This window comes from Falco punctatus (assembly GCF_963210335.1).
Source record: "Falco punctatus genome assembly, chromosome: Z".
Classification (NCBI taxonomy): Eukaryota; Metazoa; Chordata; class Aves; order Falconiformes; family Falconidae; genus Falco; species Falco punctatus.
The window spans coordinates 75263695-75291083 of NC_137586.1; the positions used below are offsets into that span (position 1 = coordinate 75263695).

The following is a 27389-nucleotide window of genomic DNA, read 5'->3' on the forward strand; positions in this document are numbered from 1 at the left end:
ATTTTTTATAGTTCTGTATGGTTAGCTTAGTCTTTCGTATTTCACTTCAAGAAGAAAAAAATAAATCCATGTTGGTTATGTTACCTTCATTTTAAGACACCAAGAATCTTATCCCACTGATTTTGTTGGAAGCATATTCAAGTGCAGTATCCCTGGGCAGGTTATAAATTCTTCACGTTTCATTTGGGCACTGGATCTTCTGAATGGTATTTCATGAGAATTACCTGACAGTTAAAATACCTTTGATGAGGTCAATAAATGATAACATGGCGGGAGGATAACATACAACAGAATGGCTGTTGTGAGAAAACAAAAAATTTTGCATTTTGAAAATGACAAATTTGACTTCATATCCTCTTTGGCAAATCTGCAGGGCAAGCAAATGCAGCCAACAATGGCATCTGCTCCAGGGCTGACAGTGTGGGTCTGGCAACCAAGAACGGAATCCTTTTATTTTATGATGTGTGGATTAGGTGCTTTTTAATTTTTTATTAATAAGGTGGAGTGTACTGCATTGAGAATGCTTCTTGTAGACCAGAATAAAGCAGTTTAAACAATGCCAGAAGTAAAGCATATTTTCAAAGCAAAGACCCAGCAGAAGATGGAGATCCGCTAAGTGTAAATTCTTTTTAAGCTGCACAGATGGCCCAGCCTCATAGCAGCAGCAGGTTGGTAACAACACTGTGTTTTTTTACGGTATAAACAGTGATGCTTAAACTAGGCTGAGGAGCAGCCCTGAAGGGAAACCCGTTGCAAGCTGGGAGACGTAAGGAATGCAGTCAGTGCAATGTAGACAGTTGCACAATGGAGGTGTCATTCACAGCTTTTATATTTATGGACCCTGTTAATGAACTGTAATGATGAACTGCAGTTCAACAATTTTCCAGGAACCCATAACGCTGCAATGGCAAGCAAATCTGTAAGACTTCTGATCTGACAGAGTCGTCTAGCCTTTGAAGAAGTTAGACTTTGGCAGTGTGCTGTACGCTGTAGTCTCTTCATGATGAATATGCTTTGGGCACTGTGCCAGGATATAATTACTCAATATGATGAAGTAGAATCCTATCTATTTATCCTGTTGATGCTTCAAAACTCATCCTTTCATTTTATTTTCCCACATGCAAAATGAAATTTAATATGTGTTGTTATTTGAATATAATACCACAGTTCATGGTATTAAATAGTATATAAACATTTGCCAGTTGATAAGCTTATTGCTGACTGTATTTGAAATGCCTTAGTGGAAATAAAAAAGGAGGTCTGTTATTACTAATGGGTCTGTGTAGGAAAAAAACCCCATGTCTCACACCAGTGAACTAACAGGTGGCTTAACAGGGCCATGATCTGAAACAGGACAGGCTAGAATACACTGATTAAAAATCAGCAGTTTCACTCAGTCAATACAATAGCTTAGGGGCAACATAGTTTAGTTTTTCTTTTAACCTGAACGGGGCTTTACATTCTTTACCAATTACAGGATTACTGGGGTTTTTTTTGGAATGCAGAAAGTTGCTGACATTTAAAAATGAACCAGCATAGAGCATGATTTGCGTGCATTTTGTAAGAAACTGCAATCTCTAGCTTCAGTACAGCAATTGTTGGTCACAGCTAATCTGAACTCTTGTTTGCTTGCAAAATAGCTTAGTATGAGTATGCAGTGTCCTTATGTATTGCACACTTGCAAAGATTTTATTTGTTTGATGGAGAATACAGTGATACAACTTTCACAGAGCATGAAGGAACTGAGTTTTGTTCAAATACATGGGAAGGTATTTGTGAGAAAATCCCAAGTGATTTAAGCAAATGAGTTGATATAACATCTTTTAGTCACTTTCAGCTGTACCTTCCTCTCTAAATGTTTCCATCAAGATTTCCTGTGGAGTCCAATTTTACTCATGATGCCACAGTCTGGCTATTACCTGCTTAGACTTAAGTGCTTACAGTAACAGTGAAATTAGCATTTCTTACCTTGATGCCAGTGTAACCTGTCCTTCACTGTCATTTGCCTATAGTTCAGTAGTTTAGACAAGGAACAAGATGTGTAACTGAGGAGAAACTTAAATGTTGCTGTTCCATGCGCTGGTCTAAGTAGAGAGGTGAACTTAACTGGACCAGAAAAGGGAGTACTGCTGTGTAGGGTGGGGTTTTCTTTGGGTTTCATTGTTTTTTGGAGGTGTGGGTTCCCCCCGCCCCCGAGAAGCTTTTTTTTCAGGCATTTTGAAAGAAAGGAAGTCTGTGTATTAAAAAAAATAAATAAAAAATACCTGACCTCAATTTAGAGGCTGGTACAATAGCGAATATGTGCTGCATATCCATGTTTCTCCTCAGTATGATATGAATGTTTTTCAGCTTGAGTGAGAGCTTTTCTTAATGCTGTCACAACTCTCCTTTTAACTTTGGCAGTTGCCTCCAATGTGTCAGACAAGATAGGAGCTGTCACATAAGCAGGGCTGCAAAGGATTTGCTTTCTTTGTTGTTTCAGAGGGTTTTTCTAACCCAGGTAGTGGGTCACAAGAAGCCTTGTGCTGCGGTGGTGTTGTTGACTACTCTGAATTTTCTGCTAAAATAGCTTGGGTGAAAAAGCATCTTACTATTCTTTAAGAGGTCTGTAGTGAAGAAAAACGTTGCCATTGGTTTTAGTAAGCCAAAACATACACAACCGCTCAGCTGCACTTCACTCAGCTTTATGGGAGTTGAGTAGCTGTAGCCTAGCTGTTGTGATGTGCTTTTCCTTTTTGTCTGAGGGACAGTAATGTAGTATCTAGCTCACAGGATTCTTTGGAAAAGTTTCTTTAGAATTACAAGTGCTGAATTATGAAAAATAAAACATCGTGAAGATCAGAGATGAAGTGACTTGTGTGAAGCCGGTCACCTGTCAGTCAGTGTCATTCCAGGGGTAGGAGCAGATGCTGTCTTTCCAGAGTCCCAGTCTGGTGTCACAAACACATGGGAAGAACAGGCCTTTTAGAAGTACATTGTATTGATTTTGAGAGCATTGACGTCTTCCTGCAGAGGTGAAAGCCTTATGCATTACTTTGCTTCCTTAGCATCAGCAGGTGTCCAGCAGTTGCAAAAGACAGGAGGATTCAAGGTAGGCAGGAACTCCCAGAGGCTGCTGTTGGGGGTTGAGCAGCATAAAAAGGTATAAGCTGGGAGATATTTGGTTATGTTGTTCACTCATTGGGTCATTTTTTTATTTGGATGTGTTACAGAAAATGTGCCAGCTCAACTGCTTCCACGGAATGCCAAACAAATCAGAAAAGAGAGGCTTCACGGTATCAAGAGGGAGTGGTAAATAAATGTGTTCAAGAGCTTCTTCATCAAATGTCAAGCATGTAGAGCTGATGGATTATTCATTTTCCTTTGTCAAATGTAGAGCTGTTTTCCTAAATAAATAGAGCGTTCTTTGTATTTTAAGGGAACACACAAATCTGATATTTATCACTATGATATTTAGTAAATTCTACTGGCTTTTCTTTCATCCATGGAGAATATATCTCTCCTCTCAGGAGGGCAGGTCTCTGTTTGTGCTTCCTGTAAAGCCGTTAAGAACCCTGTTCCATTAAATACAAAACCATTCATGAGATACGTTAGCATCAATTAAGCTTTTATCATCTGGTTTACAGTTGGTCACTTCTGACTAGGGATCAAGGAAGAAAAGAAGTATCTGTGAGTAAAAATATGATCCTGAATTTCTGGACCTGAAAATGAGCTATTTAAAGAAAACTGCATCCTGAAAAATACGCAATTTCCAATGTGGAATGAAAATGCGAGTTTATTGGTTTGCCAGGATACAGCATATGCTTTAGACAGTTCTATTTCTTGCTCTAGTGCATGGATTTTAGGGAATCCTAGCTGTCTTACCTCTGTTGTGCTGTTGAGAGGGAAGGGGAATTCTGATTTGAGGTAGACAATCTTGTGGTATAGGAGGGATGGGCAATCACAATATGGAACAATGCTATAATACAACCATTGTATGCAAATATGATAATGTGAAGAAACTACCTTGAGTAATTCAAAAGTGGAAATAAACAGAAAAAAACCCACCCACAGAGAGACCTTATACTAACAACTGTTTGTTGGAATTATTAATGTGTAAAGAAAAATGCTAACTCAGATAATATTTTCAGGCCTTTTTGGTTTCAGTGCAACTTAAAATTTCAAAAACATCATCCTTCCTAACCTCCCTAAAGATGTGAAAATCCTGCAGTCACTCGTAAGAATTAATAGCAAAATTTCTTGAATTTAGTCCCGTGTTGTCAGATGAGGAATGGTAGGGGGTTGCATTTGATTCTGCGTAAAGTGCCTTTAATGTCATCCCACAGTTGAGGTTTGAGCCTTATACTGAAGCTGGGAAGTATGGGTTCTATCTGTAAAATATTCTAAAAGATTAACTGTTCACATTCTAAAACTGTTAACTACAGCATATCTGTGTTTACTGTCGAGATTTTTGCATTATTACTAAGAGGGATTACTGGGAAGCTCCACAGTGCCAGAAGCAGTTCTTTCTGGAAGCACTGTATTTAGGATTTCAGTGGATGTGGCTGATACCTTGATCAAGTATGGTCTTATCAGCTGACAGGTATTTTCTGCAGAGGCAACAGCATTGTTGTCCTGAATACACAGTCCTGTTTCGATAGCTGTTTTTCCAGCTGGTTTCAGCAGGCTCAGGGAATGTCTGTTGTGTAATGACCTGTACAAACCATGGCATCCTTTTCAAAATGTCAGCATGTTTCAAACCTGAAAAAAGCTTTGGTTGTGTTCTAATAGAAAAGAATAGATTTGTTGTTCAAAAATTCCACTTGGAAACAATGATACGATTTTTCAAAATGAAGTGGCTTAAAAAAGTAAAAGGGGGCAGCATGTTGCTGTATTCAGAAGCAGTTTACTAGGTATGTGAATGTAATTATTCAGCTGCTTTGATTTTTACAGAAAACAGTAAAGATTGATGGACTCCACCGCATCTAATTACAGTGCTCAGCAGCTCCTAAGATGGTGAGCTGACGCAAAGCATAGCTGCCAGAAGTCAAAATTTCTTTTTCTGTTCTCCACTCTTAAATTCTCCTAGTACCTGACTATATAATCATGCTTATTGCACTTTCTGTGTCCTGTTCAGAAGGAGAGGGCACTAGACACTATGTGGCTATGAATGAAGATAGTAAACTGAGAGAATTGTGATATTGGTTGTCATTTGGTTGCATTAACAACCACATATAAAATTGAGTCTGAGAATTTATAGACAGTGACTTAAGATGATAAGTGAATCGTTAGGATGAAAAATCTTACATTTCGTTGTTCTAATGAGATATGTAGAAAATATTATTTACTTATCTCTGCTTAGTTACCGCTTGTCAGAAGCAAGTCAGTGCTAAGAACACATGGAATGGAATGGCAACTACCATATTAATTTTTACAGGAATCCGTACCAAAAATCTCAATTTGTTTGAAACCTTTGGCATTTCTCCTGAAATAAGAACAGACTTGGAATGACATTCAATCTGTTTTGATCTTTTTGGGGGTTTCTTTTCCAGTCATTGTATTTCTTGTCTTTTTTCTGTTATCTTTTTCATTTTACTAGAGGGCTGTGATTTAAGTAAAGAATGCATAATGAAGGCAGAAAAGATTAAACAAGAAGTTAGCAAGTGAAAGACATTTTTCACAAAATTGCTTGGTAAAAATCACCCAAAATGTAAATTTTTTTCCCACACCAGCAAAAAATGGCAGGTTTCCAAATTTCAGATGAAAAATAGAGGAAAAGTTCATAAAAGCCTTTTCCAAATTCTTTCTTCCCCACCTTTTTCTTTGTTTGGAAAAACTTTCTGGACAATACTTGAGATGTACAAACGGCTAGTCAGAAAGTAATGATTAGCGGGAACATTGTACCAGAGCAGGCACGGGGAAAGATAAATATTGGGTTCATCCAGTTGCCATCCCCAGGCTGGCAACTTAATATACGAGCATGCGAATGTCGTGTTTCTTGGAAATAATTGTAGCAAGACTCTGTAGGATATCTTAGGGAAGAGAAAGGCTGTATTCGTCTAGAACACCTTTGAGTAAGCTGACTTTACTTGCATTCATTCTCACACCCACATATTTGCAGGCACCAAGACCTGCATTCCCAAGTAGTCTGTCCAGCACCACTTGTGTTCAACACACAGGACAAGGGCAGATGGTGTCTGACACTGTGTTACCTCCGTAGGGTCCTTCTGGACTGGAGACAACACAGCAGGTTTGGTACAGGTCTTTCATTACCTTCAGGAGGCTTCACTTGCTATGGAAATGTCTTGTGCATCAGGATTTTGCTTCCTGTGATTTCATTAATCTCAGGCAAGGTTGCTGCTCGTGGCCTTTTTTTGTTTGGAATATTTGTCCATTTCTGTGGTTGGCTGTTAGAAGGAAATTCTTCAGTTATTGGAGAAATAGCATAGGCAGTATTGCTCAGTCCTGTTGTCATCTTCCCAATGTGGGGATTGGAGGTCAGTGGTGCTGTGGTTGTGTCAGAGTGCAACCTTCTGGGCTTGGCAGAAGCAGTGTGTTCCCCACTTTTGCTCCTGGAATTCATGTATACTCTTACCAGTATAGGTTCTCCTTTTGTTTATTCCTGTCCATCCAGACACAGACATGTATATTCTTATGTCATTTATACCAACCTCAATACTTCTGTGACACATCCAGATACATTCCGTCCAGCTGACTATCCCACAGCTCTGTCAGTACACAGACGGAGTGTATACTTTCACGTGTGTGTACTGTCACTCCTTTCTCATGGTATAATCCAGGAAGACCTCTGCAGAATGTGGTAATTTTAACAGAGTGCTATGCCTGGAGCTCAAGAACTCCGAAAGCATTATACAGCTCTGACCTCTGAAGGATCCACATCTTAATTTACCAGACTGTGTACTGCATTTTCAACTTCATCAGCAGAACACAAAAAAGGCGAATACATTTCAGGATAGGATTCTTTTAGTTTTTCCTGTCTAATTTTCATGGTGTCATAGTGGTGGGGAACTGGACTGGGATGCGGGAGACATGGCTTCTATTCCTTATGCTGCTCATTTCCTAAGGGGAACTGTTGTTGAAAAAATCAAGGATAGTACTTCATACTGTTGTGATTTGGTTTGTTTCTCAAGGGCCTGTGGGTCAGTAAAATTAGGAGACAAACACTTCACCTGAAACAATTCATCTACTCTAGCACTTTTTTCTTTGCTTAATTACGAAGTAGCTGTTTATTTGTGATGGTCCTTGCAAGTTTCTAATCATGAGGTGGGACAGAGCAGTTTTGCAGATTGACCCTCCTGGAGATGTACATTATTTCTGCTTTGGGTCTTCATTTGTTTCAGGGAATTTCTTTCCATTTTAGAAACAAGATTTTATGGATTAGTTTTCCTAATTTTTTTCCCTAATAAATTGAATGCTTCTGCGAAATAAAGTCTTAATGCTGACTTTAAGAACTTTTGGTTGTTCTTTTTGTTTTGTTTTGTTGTTGGGTTTTGGTTTTTACTTTTATTGCAGGCTAAATGCTTGAAACATATGGATAAGAGCTGATCTTACTGAACATTTACATTACTCCCATAAACATACATAACTTCCATTTTATTGGAAGTTTATTGGATTTTATTCTGAAGACTTAAAGAGTAAAGAAGTCTCTGTTTTAAATGAGCTTGTATGTGTTGCATGAGAAGGCTAATACTACCTTAAGGATCTTTAAGAACATAGATCATATATGGAAATCTTTTGCTGTTTAAAGATTGATCTGAAGTCTGAAATCAGCTGGAGCCTTCACTATGTCCTCGTGAGTGTCAGAGACCAGCAAAAAAGCAGGCAGGATTTAGCACACTCCCAGCAAAAAGCAAGGGAAAGACAGCCAAATCTTGCTCAGTGACAGCTGAAATTGCTTTGTATTATTAGACTCCTATAGCATACTGTAAAACTTGGGATGGCAGCTTTTGATCAAAGCAAAGCTCATGTTGCTTTCATTAATGTGGTACAGGGTGTATGAAGGCCTGCTTTGTCCTACCATTTGTGGCATTAGCAGTGCAATTGCTTATGAAATGTCATGTCCCGTTCCTTCAGTGTATTGGTGTAAACACAGAGTAATTGCAGATGTCAATTCGCTTATTTTACAGTTGTGTAATGCAGGTCTGAATTCCATCTCCAGGACAGAGGCTGGCGTGATACTGCAGTTCACACAGAGGGATTAAGCTGTGCTTTTGGCTTCAGTGAACAATGTGGCGGATAAATAAATTGAGAGCAAGGTTTATACTTTGCAGGATAGTGAGACTTTGCATCTAGTTAAAGAAGCTAGGGTTGAGGAGACTTCTGGAATGAAGCCTCTGCATTTGAAACTAGCTCAGAGGCTTTCTGCTGCCTTCAGGCAAATACTTTTGCACTGTCCGAGTACACTAGATGCAGAAATTAGTACTGACAGTGAAGTTTGAGAAGTTATTACGTGGTAATGAAAAGATAGTAGGGAAAAAATGCCATTCCTGGTGACACGCAAATGAACAACATTTTGAAGTGACACTCCCAACAGAATCCTGGATTACTGTTCCTTAATTCTTCGTTGTGATAGCAAACACGTAAAAAGCACCCCGCCTTTTTATAATCAGGACTTTGTTGTACTTGAAGGACTTCTCAATTCAGAAGTTGTGCGTAGGGACATGGAGAAAAAGAGCAGAAGTAAAGACCAAAGAAGCTGGGAGGTTGTCTGTATGCAGCAGTTCTTAAAAACAAAAGTGAAGCCTTATGAGTCTCTCAGCAGTTTCTTTAATCTCATTCCCGTTGCTCAGTAGTATCTGATGTTATATAGTGCATTAAACAAGTGAGCTTCTGTGCTGATTTTCTGAAATCTGCTGCCAAACACAACTTACTATTCTAACTCCTTTGTTTCTAGTTGCTTTTTTGCCCTGTAAGTTACTCCTGAGACCGAGCAAATACTACTAACATCATGCAGCTTTCTCTCACTTAAATTGGGAAGGCTTACCCCTTTATTCCTGCTAAAACAGTCTCCATTGTTAGTAATTCATCAAAAAAAGATATTATGCCTCTCTCAGACCAAATCAGTAAGTCCACTGAGTGTAAAGAGTCCAACTTTTCTGTGTGTAAATACTTCCCCTGGAGAATCCAACAGCAATGATAAGGAAATCTGAGAAAGTGAAAGACTAGTAGGCTCCAGTTTGAGTTTCCTGAAAGTTTCGCAGTTTTCTTTGTTACAGCGCTCTATTTTTGGGATTATTCTTTGATTACATGTCTGATCTGGCCTAAGGTCTGGCAGCAAAAGGTTCTTTCTTAGCCTGAAGGAGGCCGTATTTCGTACTGTGGATCACAGCTGAAGTGATGCTGAGCTCCTGCAGGTTCTCTTGGCATTGCCTCGGTGCCCGTCTGTTCACACCATGTGGCCCAGCATTTGCCTTCTGCTGCCTTGGCTAAATGAACTCCTGGGATTTATATTGTGGCTTCAGGAAACAAGAATCACATGTGAGATACTGGCTTTAAAGAGCTGCACATTTTAATTTCTGGAATACTAAGTTTGAGGATGTATTTGCTTACTGGCAAGTGTAAATTTTGTTTCTGTCTTCTGGGTGAGGGGACTCAGTGAATCCACAAAACTCACAGAGTGAGTCTTTAAAAAGGTGCTCAGTTCCCTGTTGCTGACATAGTGAGGATCATAGTAGGTGTTAGAAGTGGTTGTTACCAGTTGCAGTGCAACAGGAATCTGGGCTCCTTGCAGGGTGGAGTAAGTTTTATCACCACCACTGCAAATGGCCTCTCAAAGGGACAGGTTCTTGCTTTTATACAATAGAAACCTGCACAATGCAAAACAGGGATATGTTTAACACAACGGTTATTCATATGAAAAATGTGTATTAGATGTCTTTTATCTTGCTGCAAACCCTTAAGTTGGGAAAGGGTGCAAAGTTTGGCTATTGCTGAATCTGACAGTATTTTGGCTCTGAGTGGAACTGGGGTAGAATTAGGTCTAATACATGGCTCAGTTTTGAGCCCTAAACAAATCCAGAATTTGGGGACAGATATTCTATCAAATATGTAGATGTGTTTCCTGCCAGTGTATCATCTGAAATGCAACTACTTTTAAAGGGTACCTAGTTTCCAGTGCTGGAGAGCATTTTCCAAAACGTGAGTGTTAGCAGATGTTTCTGTCTCCTTAATTCAAAAAGCTGAAATCAGACTGCTGCTAATGGGAGGACTGAAAAATGAGGGAAACTACTTCATCACCAGCTCTCGGGGACTGATTTGGGTTTTAACCTATCAATAACCATTTCTGTGAGGTAGGGATGGACCTGTGGTCATGCCTTTATCGAAGAGGGTGGACAGGCAAAGGGGGCTGGGCTTTTATTGTTTCTTTCTATACATGCAAAATCTAGGGTCTGCCTTGATGTGGGGCAGACTGGTGCCTTGCTTATTCAGTCTGAAGAAAACAGGGAAAGATGAAGGGATGGGAGAAAGGGAGGCAGGGAGGGAAGAAAAGCAAGAAGAGGAGGAAGGGTGTTTTCAACTGAGACAGTAATAATGTTAATAGGAGTAAATATAAGATCTTTTTATCAATGCAAAGAGTATTTAGAAAGACCAGGATGTGTAACATATGCGGAGTTCTCTTCTTTGTTTTGGCTTTCTTTGTTTTTGTTAAAGCATTTTACTTGCTAGCAGTTACAAATCAAATTCTCCAAGGAGAACTGTAACAGAAGTAGAACAAGCAGAGAATTAAAACCTCGTCCCAGGGGTATATAGCCTCTATTTCACTTGTCAGGGAATAGCAAGGGGAAATACACTATGCTTGGGGAAGGGTGAGTTGTTTTCTGTGTTTGCCATGTTGCACAGCTGCTGAAAGTAGTCTTTTCCACTGACTTCTGAGGCAAAGCAATAGGTTTACAAGTATCAGCCAGAAGCTCTCCATTAGTCAAAACTACTTTTGCAGAACAACTTACCCTTTTAGAATGCAATCCTGAGGTTTATTTGTTTTTATTTTGACAGCCCTCCCTCTGCTTCCTAGAACTGAATAGGAATCGTTAAGTAATCATGGTAAATGTAGGCAGATGACACATTCACCAACATAAATAAAGGTTTACGGAGCTTGTGCTTATTACTGAGAACGTGTGAAGTCCTGAATATTTAAACCGAAAGAGTAAGGGAAATGTGAAAAAACTGTTATTTGATGTACTCAGAAAAACCTGTTGATCCACAGATGACATGTTTAAACCCTCAAAAGCAAACTGGGAGTAAAGGGGTAAGGGAGAAAAGAACTACTTATATTTTTTATTTTGTATTTTGAAAGTTAAAGCTTGTTCAGTATTTCAGGGGGTTTGATGGGGTTTAGGAGTTTCTTTGGCTAATTAAAAAGGCTTTTACCCATAATAAATCTACAAAATGTCTAAGCTGAAAATTAAAATTTGAAAACAAGTACTTCCAGGGGTTTGAGTTCCTTCTGTCTCTGACTTCCTCTCTTCTCTTCTCTGACAAGTACATACAAAACACACTCTCTGTCAGCTCAGGATTGTAAGAAGGGTTTTAAAAGTCCAAATAGCTTTCTGTTGAAATGTTCTGTATTTAAAAAGAATGCTTTTGCAGAGTTAAATTCTTCTTAACTTTAATGGCACTATGTAATTGCAGTATGTTCTCAACTACTTTACCTGATCTAATTTTAGGTGAGGTTTCCTCATGGCCCTTGGGGGACATCTCACAGTCTACTGTGTGCAAGCCTACACTTGCACATATTCTGTGCTTTCACCTAAAAAGACAGAAAAATAAAGCATGCAAAGAAAATGTAGCTGCTGAAAGTTCGAGATTGACAACCAGTTGGTTTCACCTTTTTTTTTTCACTGCCAGTGTAGGAGGCAACTAACTATTTGAACAGCACCATTTAGCTCATTACCTCAAGGAACAAAGATCAGTATCTTCAGCCTGAGTAATTCTTTTTGGTATAGGGCAGTGAAGGCTATGGTAGTGACACAATCATTTCTGCCTGCCTTTTCTTTCTTTTGGCTTAGAATACGGCACTTTCTAAACCATATTAAGCTTATCCAAACTGAAGATGAAAAAAAAGGCATCTGTTCCCTAAAACTTGTACTGATTGTAACTACGTCATTTTCCCTTCACACCATAGTGACGTGCGGAATTAGACTCTATAACTCGAAAGTTATAAAGTAGGTATGTTTATTGCGTGCAGATGCACGGGGGATCGCTCCTCCACAAGCGTGCATGCCCGAAGTGACGAACCATCTCACATTTATACAATGAAACAAATGAATATTCAATTAACGCCTATACATATTCGTTACCTAAACCCCGCTTCGTATGTTAATTAGCTTATCAGTCCGTTTCCTGGAATGTGGTGGTCTTGCAGGTTTGTAGTTGATTCATGTTCTTGTGACCATCCGATCTTCTCCAGCAAGGAGACTTAGCACTCCCTCCCTCTAGATAGCATTGGAATATCTCTCATCCTTTTCTCATTCTTTTTTAAATAGCCCCTTTGTTAGAGGAAGAGGGGCAGGCGTCTCCTCAAAACTGTAGTTGTCTCCTCAGAGCTGTGTGCCTATGTGACCAGACATCGCACCCATGACCAGTCACCATACCCACATTCCTTGAGCAGACATATACAATCACAGTCGGTGTCCATTGTCCCCATTTCACACTATTTCTCCATATCAATAGGTTTGTTGGCCTGTGTGTAAACAGAAGATAATTTTATAAGATTGTCTAGATAACAGGACTTAGTTTCCATCTTTCATTCTACTGAAGTATGCTAGCAAGTTGGACTGCCATGCCCCCTCACACCTCTTCTCCCAGTTAGATCTTTGTGTTTATGATCTAACTGGAGGACAGGAGGTTTTGTTAGTCAGATGCTCTTTTGGTAAACATGGATGAGAGAATGAAGGCATTTGATTTGTATGCAGATAAACAGCATAATAATCATGTTTCACTCCAGTGGTTTTAAATCAGCTAGGCAGCCTGTTCTTGGCAGCTTTTATGCTGAGCTGTTTTCAGCAGTGTCTCAAAACAAAATGTCATTTGTGAAAGTGGTGTTAAACAGCCATTCTTCTATGCATGCACCAGCACTGAACTTGTGTGTGAGGCTGGTCAGAATAGCTGACAAAAACATTTCCGATTGCACTACAATGCCTAAAAACCAAAAAGCCACCTTGCATTGCATCCACTGAAAGACAGGCAGCGATCGTTACCATCCGGAAAAAAATGCAAGCATTTCCATTCTTCTAGCCTCCAAGGACCATGCCTGTAATATCTTGGTTTGATGATAAGGTTATACAAAATGGGTTTGCAGAATTATTCTTCATGCTTGTCTTAAAGCCTTTGCTCCCGGAGTCTCGTGGTTACACAATCCCTGGCTCTCTCTTGCTTTTTATTTTCCAATGCACAATGCTTTTGATGAAAACCTTTATGATAGGAAGATGTGCATTCCAAAAGCTCAAAAAACAAGAAAAGATGAATCCAAGAGTGTTATGTTGAAAATAATATTTTTCAAGTAAATACTGTAAATTACGAGCATCTTTCTCATGATTTTAGAATGCCTGTATATAGTTCATCATATGTGTTCTTAAAAGTGCATCCAGCTTGCTTGTGCCTCCAAACCCATTTCAATTCTAAAATATTTTGATTTGTGGATAATCATCAGTTTCATAACTTCAGAACAAAATTGGTAACAACAGCAACCAAAGCAAAAATTGTTGTGATAAATGCTTTGGAGAAGAGAAGACATTTAAATCAAAGACAAAAATTACTGAGGTGAGAACAAGTTAAAATGGGAAAAAAATATAAGGTCCTGGGCACTACCAAACCCTGTCACACCATTTAGTGAATACTCTGAGTAGTAACTCCAGAAGAAATAAAAAATGTTAAAAAGGAATAACAATTTCAGACTGATAGGATTTTTTTTAAATGTATCAGATAATGGGTTGTTTCCTTTTGTTACTTTGCAGCTTATGAAGGGTGCAGGAATATACCTTCTATGCAGAGTCAAGAATCTCCTTTGTTTCCTCATAACACTGATAAACTGAGCTGCCTTGCCTCAATGGCCCAGCACTGTTGCTGGGTTGTTTACAGCCCTGGCACGTCCTGCAATTTCAAAGTCTCTGCTGTTGTTGCACAGCTGTACTCTTCTGTGCTATGATTTTACTCGAGGGTCACAGGTAGTTTGCTCTACACAAAATAGTTTCATGTTAAGATTCTTAGTTGCAGAAACATACCAAAGGTATTGTAATATACCTACATTGTAATATAAAAACAAATATACCAAAGCACTGTACCTCACAGCTGCACAAAGCTGAGCTGAAGTGGATCAGGGAAACAGTTACCTGGTTGTTACCTGCTGAGACAGCTAGGCAAGATGAATCAAAGTTCCAGGCTGGCCAAGACAAAGCCAGACAAGACTGGAGGCCTTGCAGAGTTCATACAAATCCTGTGGCCTGTCAGTAGTTATGGTAATATCACATTTATTAGTCTACACTTCTCCCTTTGGTTCTATAATTCTACCTCTATGAATTTATTCTTCAATCTGCTTGTTATCTTTATAGTTCTCTATTCACTGAATTCCTCATAAGCCTGTGGATTTATTGAAAATTTGTGTAGATGAGTTACATGTGTATTAGGACTTTATTAGTACTGTCACAGAGGTTTTTTCACTCAGTTTAATGGGAAAGCCCTTTCACTGTAGTGAGCCATTGACTAAGGCAAGTTTGTGTCATGTCATTAATGAGTATATTAAAAAGCATGACTCTTGTGTGATTCAGACAGAGGACCCAGTTATCATGGTGGCTGCTTGAGTCCTGTTGTGTCTCTGAGGCTTTGCTTGGCTGGCGGTGGCAAATGAGATTTAGACCTACTTTTCTTTTGTAGTCTTTAGGAGTGGGTGCAAGTTTGCATCTTTTTAGTTTGCATGTTAACCCAGAGCTCACTCACAGTTTAGCTACAAGACTCACTCCTGTCTTCAGTAAAAATGTGCAGTTAGTTCCTGTGCTGCCCTGAGTGCCCTTAATTTGATGTGTGTTAGTAGCCGTGAAGATGACCGATAGTCTGTTAGCTGTCACATGAGTTTTTGAAAAAAGCTTCTAGAACTTAATTTGGTTTTGAATTATTTTGGTGGATTACCTGGACTGGCAACAATCTGCTAGATTATTCCAGGGAAAACAAATTACCCCAAAACCTGAACTTCTGTTGATTAGATTTTATTGCAGTCACCTTTGTCCATACATACCCTTGACAAGCAAATTCAGTGGTACTGGCAGAAACACAGCTATGACAATATAGAGGGCTTTATTTTTATACTTTGTTTGCCCTTTCTGGCATGTTCATATCAGTAAGAATTCACTTTCAGTGCTGTGAGCATATAGATGGTACTGCAAAGGACAATTCATACATGGACGTTATTGCTTTCTACTTTTCTACCTGAAAGGAGGTTGCAGACAAGTCGGGGTAGGTCTCTTCTCCCAGATAACAAGTAACAGGACAAGAGGAAACAGACTCAACTTGTGCCAGGGGAGGTTTAGACTGGGTATTAGGAAAAATTTCTTCACTGAAAGGGTGTTCGGTCTGGTATTGTAACAGGCTGCCTAGGGAGGTGGTGGAATCACCGCCCCTGGAGGTATTTAAAAAATGCATAGATGTGGTGCAGAGAGACATGGTTCAGTGCTGGACTTGGCAGTCCTGCGTTATCAATTAGGCTCAATGATCTTAAAGGTCTTTTCCAACCTAAATGATTCTATGATTCTATGGCCTAAGAGTGAACTTGTGCATACCTTTGGTGTCTGGCTGGTTCAGTCTGCAAACTGCAGAAGCCAAAGTTTTGTTCAAAGGAACACATCCTGCTAGTATCACTTACGTTGATTTTTAATGTTTTCACATGAGACTGCTGAGCTAAAATTGTCTTAAGTCTGTGAGGAGGCTTTCTGAAACAGTGATATACAAGCAAATGCTTTATTCAAGTCTCTTGCTTTCTAGACTGTACAGGGTAGGACTTCCTCCAAGAAGAGTCCTGGACAGACAGGTATATGAATCAAGTTGCCTTTTCCTGTCTCTTACAAAACCTTGCCTGATGATAGAGAACATGCTAGTTTAACAGTGGAATTAATTTTATTCCTCTGACAGCAATGTCTTGATAAAAAGCAAATGTGAAATCTCACCCAGCCGGAGTCACTGGCAGCCACTAGCAGCAGCCAGCCTGTCCAAGTGTTGATGCAAAAGTTGTGGAACTCCTTCTTACCACATCTTAAAGTTTCCTGTTTTCTGAGTCCGCTATATCCACAGATCAGCACTGAGAGTGACAGAGATCATTTGAAAAAGCAGTGTCAAGTATTAGATTTGGACAGTGAATCTGCAGATGGCTTATAATGGCTGTGGGGCTTATTTTGCATTTTAATTTATGTGAAAGCAGTATGCAGAAAGGGTTAGTAAACCTTTCAGCTTTCTAAGACAGGTGAGAACATGATTACTTTTCAGTTCTTTATTTATTTGTGTATCCACAGAGAGCTAAAGAAATGTCATACTACATGCCTGATCGCTCAAGTTAAAAGATGGGAAAAGGCTATTAGCTCATGCATATTAGCAGCCATTGGTCTGGTGCTATATGTTTGGTATGATTGGCCAGATGCAGCAGTTGCAAGTGTGCTGAAATCTTCCCCAAGTTTTCAATGCTGGAAATATGTGATGTATTAAATCTGATACTTTACACAACTTTTATTTCTTAGATTCCATCCTGCTACTTGTGGTTGTCACCAGCACAGTAAACACTTCATTCCTTTGTTAGAGAGAGACACATTGTTGTTTTCATCTTGGGGCTCAAATATCTCTTTGCAAGCAGGTCCTGAAATGAAAAGATCCTTTTGAAAGTAGCTTTCAAGAGAACAAAGCTGTAAAGTAATTTATACTTCCAAAATACCTGGAAGGCACTTATCATATGTTCCTCATTGTTTGGGGAAGCTGGCTACCTTTAGCTGTCACAGTCATTCTCTTATGAACAAATACCTCCTGTTGTGATAATTGTTGTATTGCTTATCTTGGGACTCCTTTATGCCAATCACTATTATTGTGAGCTTTGCTCCCCAGGACCAAACCCATTACAGTGGATTTCCTCCTCCCCATTGTCATCCATCTCTCTGTCAATTTCCTGCTATTTTTTTTTCCTTTGTGCCAGGATGCGCAGGGAGGTGGAGTTTGGAGACATTCCAGTTTCATCAGTAAGAGCAGGTAAAAATGTTCAGTGACTGCATACAAGGAGAAGTCCTCTGGGTCCAATTCATACTCGTCAGCACTGAGTGGCTGCACGCTCATTAGTACCAGATCAGCACATTGTGGATTGCCAAGAAGTGGTAAATTCATCTGGATAAGGCATTGGGTCTGTGACTGTGCTCCTGCTGAATTCACTGAATGCACAATCTGGCTTTTCAGTGTCTTTTTGGTAGCTGTAAGAGGACAGGCAATACTTGATTCAGATCACAGTCTGTAAATGTAGTTAACCAATGATCTTACTTTTAATAATTCTCAGTTACACCTATGCTTAGTACCTGAACAATGCATGAAGGTACACAGCTCTGGTACCCTTGGTGCAACTATTGGGAGACTGAAAGCTGAATTTTTAGTTATGCTGAAAGACAGACTTAGCTGTTGCTGGACTCTGTTATTTATGGAAGTTTTATCCCTGCCTTCAGTGACTGTGCAGTTAGCTCAGCAGTGCTTTGAAAAATTCAGTCCTGGCCATTTTTATGGCAGCTGTGCTCTCTGCAGAGATCATTAATGCATCTGACTGCAAGAGGAGCAGAAGCATCTCCCTGTGGATATATCTGTCACTGGCAGTGGAGCGCAACGATTTGGGCTGTTTGCTCACTTCTGAATGATGAGCAGCTGAGACCAACTGGGGAAAAAATGTCTTGCAGACCCCTTGTGTGCCTGATCTACAGAGCTTCAGTGTCTTTTGCAACACTTCCTGCGGAGAAGTGGACACAGGCTAAAGCAGCTTATTGTTTTGGAAGAATCAGGGTCAGTCCCTGGTGTGTTGGCCACTATGGCAGCCATCATACAGATGTTGGTTGGGTTTTTTTCCATGTACAGTAAGTAGAGGCATAGTGATGGCTTTGAAGCTAAGCTGTGGCCATGTTGTGTGACTGTGCATAGCTTTATAGATGAGATGGTGCAATATTGCATGGCTCCACTGGAAGGTCCGAGAAAAAACTTGCAGTTCTTATGATCCCATCATCTATTGAATAATCATAATTGTGAAGGAGTTCTGAATGGGTAGTTGACATGTGACAACAGCTCAAAGAGTGAGTCCACGTTTATGAAATACTTGCATAAACTTATGAAGAAATAGTGAAGGGTACCTACTAGAGCTCCTAATGTGCCCCATTGTATCCACTCCTAGTGACAAGCCACAGACTAAAGTAATTTCACTAGCTTTAAGATTTTAGTTAGGCCAACAGTAAGCTCCTGACTGTTGATGCAAGATGTATTTCTTTGGCCCACACAGATGTGGCAAGTTCATCAGGCTGGAGAAGGTGGGCAAGCCATTCTGGGGGCCTTCATGGCATGCTGGGTCATCACTGAGGACCAGGTAATATGTGTGCCTGCAGACATAACAGCTATGTCACTTAAAATGTAGTAACTGATTTTTGGAAAACTTAGATGATAAAGGATCACAGGAAAAACACAGAGAAGGGAAAAGATGGTCTTTGCTTCCTTGTCTTAATCTAGGTAAAATGCAGCCTAGGCACATTTGGGTTTAATTAGGTGTCAGCCTATGCAGTGTGAACTGACAAGAGTCTGATGAAAATAGGTGAGAGTTTGGGCAAGATGGAGCCAGACGGAAGCCCAGCCTTAGCTGATATTGGTTAAAAATATTCTCATTATAGTCATAGGTGAACAGAGGTCTTTGTCCCTGCATCACTTCCTCAATGCAGTTGGGTCCCAAATTTTACTTTTATTATTACTTTGAGTAGGCTTTCCTGCAAAGTCAGATGAAGAACAGAAAAGCCAGGAACACCGATAAGAGAAAGGCAAGAAAACAGGTTTACATCCTTTTACAATTTTTCAAGAGTAGAAGTAGAACCTTGTTCATGCAGCTCCCTAAATGGTCACTTGCTTGGTTTTCATAGGAAGAGATGACCCATATAGGCATGTCAGTTATGCAGTGGTGTACCAGCTATTGGAATCCAGATTCTTGCAGGACTGCCTTAGATGCTGACCAAGAGTTTGCAAAACTGGAAGAAAAAGCACAACCAGAACTGTACTGTGAAGAAATCAGATGTGCAGGGAAGTAGTGGTGAAGAGGCAGGATGAGGAACTTCCATACTGAAGGACAGAAAACAAGAGAGAGAAAATGAGATGGAACATGTAAATTGAGAGCGACCTGTTCTAAACAATAGCTGTTGACAGGATCTGCATATCAACCAGGTTGCGTATAGAACAGCTGTGGTGAATGGTCTAAACCAGGTCAGCATTAACTTTAGGGCCTATAAATATGTGAACTACGTGTCCTGAGGCAGAACGCTGGTAAGAGAAATAGGAGTGTTTGGGAAGAAAGTAAATGATTGGAAGCTAACGAAAAATCTTAGGGCTAGGAAAGACAAAGAGACAGTACAAAGTGCTACCTTTGCAAACTGTGACTTCCCACTACTCTCTGGAAAAGTGTCAAAAGCGTATGTCGGGGAAGGTGGTTGTGGCAGGTACTTTTCCTTAGCATGAAGGTTGCTGGGTGAATTGAAGCAGTGGGGAATTGCTTTAGTAAGTGTCGTACTGAGCATTTTGGTGGAGATCAGTATAAGAAAAGAAATAAAACCCAGTGCCCCCAACTTCTCAGTCTCAGCCTACAGCCATCTCTTCTGTTTCTGGGGCTTGCACAAAGTTAAAATGTGGAGAACTGAGGAAGGCCTGCAGTTCTGGTAGAACTGGGAGTTGATCAGGAATTGAAGTGCCTAGCAGGTGCTGCATGTTGTTGTGTCTGTTGATGCCACAGAAAGTAACTGGATATCCAGTGCAGACTGTGATATCTGCAGTTAGGACAGCTATTGTAAGGAAGTAAATAGTGGAAGAGAATGAGAGGTTAAGGACTTGGTTGTAGCAGGAGCAAAGAAAGAAGGAAGAGATGCACATAGAAGTAAAAGAAGCCAGGGGCTGTGATTGCTGAAGTACAGCTGCAGGATCACGCTGACTGAGAAGCCACCTGGAAGCACAATTTCAAAGCATGTGGTGTGCATAACTGAAGCCAGTTAGTCTGAAACATGCACTAGCCAAGGGCTTGCAGGAGCATGGGCTGGTGCAGAGAGGGCAAAGTGTGACGCACAATGAAAGCAGGAGTCTCCATCGTGGTGTGAGCCTCACATGTAGCGAAGCAAGAAGTGTGGCATTTGTGGCTCTACAGCTCCTTTAACATGCCTTATAGAAAATTTTGCGAGAAAAGGCAGAACCATTTACAAAGAACATCTGAGTGTTTTCAGAGGCAAAGCAACTAGACCAAAGGAAATCAAGCACAGCAAATGCAAGTGATAATCAATATGAAAATATTTTACACTCACTGCAATCTTTGCTATTTTTGTCTTCCATAGTACAGAAGAATATGTAATCCATTCCAACGCTATGGATATTTTTAACTTGGCGTGTCTTAGCTTTGCTTTCACTGTTTTTGTTTTGTTTGTATTGTCATATATACGTATATGTGAACAGAAGGATGCAGTACTTTTCTTATAGGTCAATTGTCATGGCTGAGGTGTTGAGAAAAATATGAACAAACTAAGGGAAGCAGAAAAATGGATCAAATTTTAAAACATGTTAAACTGCAAAACAGAAAAACACTATCTCTGTGAGGATAGATATACTTCCTATTATTAATAGCGATCCTGTTTAATCGATTAGTAAGATATGTGATTTTATGAATGCAGTGTTTCAGTATGTAAACAAAAGAAGAGGTGTAAATGTGTGTATATGTACACATATCTAGAGAAATGCAGTTTTGTGCATTTATAAAATTTGATGTTTTGAGCACTACAAGCAGCGACTATAGATCGGCTAAGTTTAGAACGTTTCCCATGATAAACTGAGTTTTAACAGATTGCATAGTTTTACGGCATTGTGGATGGGGTGACTGCACTTTTGTCTGATATTATACTGGGGAAATTTTTCAAAAGCAGTGTGTCCTGGTTTTGGCTGGCATAGGTTAAGTTTCTTCCCAGTACCTGGTATAGTGCTGTATTTGGGATTTATGATTAGAATAATGTGGATTTAGGATGAGAATATTGTTGATAGCACATTGATGTCTTAGTTGTTGCTAAGCAGGTGCTAAGTCAGGGACTTTTCAGTTTCTCACAACTGCCCCACCAGCATATAAGCTTGGGGGCATAAGATGGAAGATGACACAGCCAGGACAGCTGACCCAAACTGGCCAAAGGGATATTCCATACAATATGACGTCATGCTGAGTATACAAACTTGGGAACACTGGCTGGGGGCCGCTGCTCGGGAACTGGCTGGGCATCAGTCAGCAGGTGGTGAGCAATTGCATTGTCCATCACTTGTTTTGTGTATTATTATTGTTGTCATCATCATCGTTTTCCCTTCCTTTTCTGTCCTATTAAACTATTTTTATCTCAACCCATGAATTTTACTTCTGGGTTTTTTTTCTTCCAATTCTCTCCCTGACCCCGCTGGCAGCAGGGTGTGAGTGGGTGGCTCTGGGGTGTTTAGCTGCCCTCCGGGTTAAACCACAACACAGTGTATATAGATCAGTGGCCCTCAGATGGGCAGAAAATAACATATGGTAAAACCTATTTTGCTCTCTTTCGCAAAACTCTGTGTATGTGTACGATATGCAGTGCTACACCAATTTGCTGGAAAGGATTTTTTCATTTTTAAAGTGCTGATCAGCTTATTTAGGAAAATGAAAATAATTGTATTTTAGAGGTGAGAGCTGTGCATCAGCAATGAAGGTCTATTAAACAAGGTAATGATGTTCCTGTCTCCTTAGAAGAGTGGCAGCAAACAGCACAGGACGGGATGGGCATGCTTATATGCTTGTATCTTCTTTTAGTGTTTAAGTGACTGTTAATCATATTTTGACCAAGATTGATTGTGAAATTGTGCCATTTATTACCAATCATCATCTGTCATGCAGTTTGTAGGCTTCAGTTGTATCTGAGCATATATGAACTCATATGCATCTATACACTCGTGCATATAAGTGTCCACAAAATATTGTGAGCTAACTCTCTTATTCAGTTTACCTGACAATAGGTATATATCTTGTGAAAACTCTGTTAAAATATGTGATTTTAATCGTATCACATTCTTTGAAGTAACATTTTGGTCTCAGCTACAGGAATTTCAGAATTTGGCTTTGTTTGCTGTAGTTGTAATCTTAACAGCTTTGTTGTTTGTGCAGACTGTATTTACTTTAAAAATCAAATGCTTAACAGTCAAACAATCACTGTGTGCGCTCCTCTGAGACCTGTATAGGTGTCATGAGACAAAGTCATGGAGAGAAGACCATAGGCCTCCAGGATGACCATTACTTGGTCCTAATATGGAGCTTAACTGTGTGGAAGGGGTCACAACAGACTTGCTGGTTTCACAGGCAAAAGCCCATGTTTTGCAGTGTATCAAAAGCTGGGGGATGGGGTTGTGGTCTTGTAGCCAGGCAAATGTTACACTGCCTTTTCTAGTAAGAGAACCCAAGTTCTGAACTAATTATATGAGGATGAGGTTTTGTCAGATCTCCATTGTCAGCGCTTGTCTTGGCCTGCCTGAAACTGTAACAGCAATCGTCTGATGAAGTGGTAGCTGTTACCTAACCAGTTTTAGCTTTAGCTTACTTTTATACGATTGTATAATGTAGTGCCTATTTTTAGAATATTTTTCATCTATTTCTTTACCGAATAAGTAGAACTAACAAGTCACTCTTCTATGTAAAATAGACTGTCTGAACCTGGGATAAAGAGGCAGCCTGGAGGAGAATACACATGGGATAATAGTAAAGGCTTTAAAACTGGGAGCACAAGGTGGTACCAGAGCCGATGGAGCGTCAACCAACCAACTCACCAATGGTCAGTCATTGGTATCTAATACAACGCAGCCATGGCGTGAACCAAGCTGATTTTTAGGTGTTAACAAAGAGAGCAAATAAAGTGTATGTCAAGTATGCCATATATAGGAAGTCTGAATCTAAGAGTGTAGAACAAGCAAGGTGTAAAGTATGTTAAGAAAATGTATTAAAATAAGTGCAACTGCATCCTGGACTAAAAAGAATAAAAGCTCCTAACATCAGCACTGATGCCTTCTCAGAGCAAAGCTCAGGACATGGAAACATTGCCACAATCCTCTCTCCCATCCAAGACTAAAGCCAACAGCCACAGGTCTCAGGTGGGGGGCGTAACACCGCTGAGAAGGGAGAGGTATTACAAAGTCTGTAAAACTTCCTTAAATAATTTGAAAACTTTTTGTTCTAATTTGCTTAGTTTTCTTTTTTTCTTTTTGTTTTTACGGTAATAAATAGATCTGGATTAATAACCGTTATTTTATTAGAAAAGATGTCAAGTAATCTAACAGTAAATTCCCAAATCCTTGACTTTTCATCCAGGTTGTGTTTCTGAGCACATAAACTGCATGAGCTCTGGTACAATGCTGTCCTTAGAAGTGGACAAATTACAGTATTTAGCCTGTAGGAATTATACTTGCTGGATGGCAGCACAGTTTCTGGTCTGTCAGTCGCTCCTCCCAGTTTTGTATCACCCGCAAACCTGCTGAGAATGTGCCCTGTCCCTTCATCCAGGTCACGCATGAGTAAGTTGAACAAGAGTGGACCCAGCGCTGACCTCCGGGGAACACCACTAGCTACAGGCCTCCAGCCAGACTCTGCACCGCCAATCACAACCCTGTGAGCTCTGCCATTCAGCCAGGTCTCAGCCCACCTCGCTGCCCGCTCACCTACCCACACTGCCTGAGCTTGCCTATGAGGTTGTTATGCGAGACAGTGTCAGAAGCCTTGCTGAGGTCAAGGTAGACCACATCCACCGCTCTGCCCTCATGTACCCCGCCAGCCATTCCATCACAGAAGACTATCCGGTTGGTCAGGCATGATTTCCCCTTGGTGAATCCATGTTGACTACTCCTGATAACCTTCTTTTCCTCTCCATGCTTGGAGATGACCTCCAGGCTGAGCCGTTCTGTTGCCTTTCCAGGGATGGGGGTGAGGCTGGCTGACCTGTGGTTTCCTGCATCCTCCTTCTTGCCCTGTTTGAAGACTGGAGTGACAGCGGCTTCCCTCCAGTCCTCAGGCACCTCTCCTGTCCTCCATCACCTTCCAAAGATGATGGAGAGTGGCTTAGCAATAACATCTGCCAGCTCCCCCAAGCACTTGAGGGTGCCCCCCATTGGGGCCCGTGGATTTGTGGGTGTCAGGTTTGCCTACACGTTCTCTAACCCCATCCTCCTTGGCCAAGGGGAAGTCTTCCTTTCTCCAGAATTCCTCTCTTGCTTCCAGGGCCTGGCATGCCGGAGAGCTGGCCTTGGCAGTAAAGGCTGAGGCAAAGGAGGCAGTCAGGAACGCTGCCTGCTCTGTATCCTTTGTCACCAGGGCACCCACCTCATTCAGCAGCGGGCCCACATTTTCCCTTGTCATCCTTTTGCTACTGATGTACTGGAAGAAGTCCTTCTTGTTGTCCTTGACATCCCTTGCCAGATCTGATTGCTGATGGACCTTAGGCTTCCTCATCACGTCTCTGCACGTTCTGACAGCGTTCCTCTGTTGCTCCCAAGCAGCCTGTCCCTTTTCCTACGTTCCGTAAACTTCCTTCTTCTGATTGAATTTTGCCAGGAGCTCCTTGCACATGCACGCAGGCCTCCTGCCCCCTTTGCTTGATTTCTAACTCAGAGGGCTGCACCAATCTTGAGCTTGGAGCAAGTCGTGTTTGAACATTAGCCAGCTCTCTTGAACCCCCTGCCTTCCAGAGACCTAATCCATGGGATTCCTCCAAGTAGGTCCTTGAAGAGGCCAAAGTTAGCTCTTCTGAATTTCAAGGCTGCAGTCCTGCTTCTTCCATGCAGGATCCTGAAATCCACTCCCTTCCTTTTATTTGTGCTGGGTTTTTTTTTTCTTTCTTTCTGTTTTGGAGAGCTTTTCCCATAGTGGTTTTGTATGAGAGAATAAAGAAGTATTCTAGAAGTCCTTTGTACTCTGACTTTGCAAGGGATGGAGGTGAATGTGATTTTTATAAACTAGGTGAATAGATAAAAATTCTGTATAAGATTCAGCTTGCTGACAGTTTTGCAGAAGTGGGATTCTTTGCAGTCCTTTTGTATCTCTGGCAGCTCTGCTGCTAATATGAATAGGTATCAGAGGAACAAAAGGTTGTGTCTCTTGATCTCATCACCAAAGGCTACAGTGTGGGGAGGCAGTTGCTTGTCTACTGTCATAATATTACAGCCTGCATTCAATACTCACATAGTTTTGCTCGCTTGGCCCTGAGGAGACAAAACGATTGCATTTTTTTTGTTGTGTGAAATTCACGGGATTGTGCCTATTAGATGCTTACTTTTTACTGTTAGCTCAGCGTGATTTTGAGTTGATATTTTCAATGCATCATTCATCTCCTAAAAAAAAAAAAGAAATAAACAGAAACATTACTCACCCGAATTTGCTCCCTTCAGTAGACAATACATAGCTGTACTCTGGTCATTCCCATGCTCATCTCAGTATTCCCACTGTTTTATCTTCACACTATGACTTGTATGAACACTGTCCAATAGTGTTGGCTTCCTAAGCTGTCGTAGCAGGGAAGTGGGGAAGTGGGAGGAGAGGGGTCTGGAAATTTTCTGGGAGCTCTCCATCTGAAGCCTGATAGTAGCTGGCACTTTGCACAAGCCTCTTCCTTCAAATAAAGGAGAAAGATATGCCATTGCTTGCTTAACAAGGGAGAGGTGTGAAAAGGCCATTCATTTTTTCTCAGTTCATTTATCACTCAGAGCATCCAGCAGACTTTCCTTCATGTGCGTCAGCTGGATTGGTTGTACACCCTTGGGAACTGGCAGGAAGCAGTGCCAGGTAGCAGGGAGAGGGACAGATTGGTGCTGGGACTGATTGCATTAGGTCTGTTCCAGTGCAAGCCACTCATGGCATCAAGGAAATTCCTGCTGGCCAGTTAAGGTGAGAGCGTAACTGCTCGTTACTCCTGGAAGTAAAAAGGGCATAACTCAGTGATGGCACTCGAATGCATGAATCAGCAGCTTACTTGGACTTAGGCTCAGCAGGGATGGCATACAAAAAGGCCATGTGACATGTATTTTTGAGATATGTTTTTAGTATTTGGATTCCAAATATTCTTTTAGTGCACAGCTGTGAAACTGTATTACAAATAAAGAACCATTACTTTTTCTTCTTGCTGACACAAAACAGCACTAGCAGTGTTCTGGAGTAAAGTACAAATCTTCATCTGAATAAGGAAAATTCTTCAGACTATTTTTGTCGTATAATAGAACTAGTTATTTCAATTATCTTAAAATAAAATTAATTAATAATAAAATCCCTTCTGCAAAACTCTGAGGGGAAAGAAGAGTTGTTTTCTAGAATCTATTGTATTGATATTCCTTTATTAGAGTACACAAAATCTTCAGTCTTATGGTTCCCATCACAGGTAAAACTTACGGTCTCTTCCTTGTTTGCCCTCCATTCCATAGCAGTTTTTCTGTAGCTCATCCAGTTTTCCTCTCCTCTGCACTGTTGCATTGTTACCCTTTGTATCTCACAACCTGGTGTTAGAAAACTTGAGGTTTTCTGTTGTTTTCTTCTTTGTCTCCAATGCCTTCCTCCTTTTCCACCACTTAACTGTGGTAAGAGCCTGAGGAGAAGGCTGCTCTGTTTTTTTCCTGTTGAAACTGTCCAGAGTTTCCTCAGTGCCTGTCAGTGCTTTGCACTGGAGAGGCACCAAATGCAATGGAATTGGTTTCAAAGGGTGAAATTCAGTCACAAGCCCTTCATGATAGTATCCCAAATATCAGGGAGGTAATACTTACCTGCCAGTTTATTGCTATAAATGTCCTTAAGTGAAAGAAATGACCATTTGTCTTTTGCATTTGTTCAGAGAAGCTCACAAGGCAAATTAGTTAGTCTAAATCGAGATGACATGCCTTCAAGTGGATGGGTGAAGGCCAGAAATAGTATTTCTTTTTTTTTTGCCCAAGATAATGCATGACTATTTCATTTAGATTTGCTTTAAGTTTGAAGGAATTAAATGAGAGCTAGAACAATTGGCTTTTTTGAGTTAAATGAAAATTAGGAGCCGGATCAGTCTTGTTAATTGCACGGATACATTCAGTGGTTTGTTTTTTGTTTCAGAGACCGCTTGTTACTTTTTTTTAAGCATTTCCTAATGAATCTCATAATC

At 40.5% G+C, this 27389-nt stretch overlaps 1 protein-coding gene and 1 long non-coding RNA gene across 6 annotated transcripts in view; one reads left to right on the forward strand and one right to left on the reverse strand.

The window, feature by feature from the left end:
- The window catches only part of LOC308056144, a 271689-nt gene that overhangs the window by 199289 nt on the left and 45011 nt on the right, over positions 1 to 27389 (reverse strand). The gene's annotated exons all lie outside the window — the stretch shown is intronic.
- Positions 1 to 27389, forward strand: part of PLPPR1 (phospholipid phosphatase related 1) — a 133785-nt gene that overhangs the window by 31216 nt on the left and 75180 nt on the right. For 2 of the 5 annotated variants that reach the window (XM_080371040.1, XM_080371035.1), the window contains exon 3: positions 3213 to 3291. The exons of 2 other annotated variants lie outside the window; for them this stretch is intronic. The gene's annotated coding sequence lies outside the window, so the exon portion shown is untranslated. The remainder of the gene's footprint in view (positions 1 to 3212; positions 3292 to 27389) is intronic. One more of the 5 variants, XM_080371036.1, reaches the window with a different exon arrangement.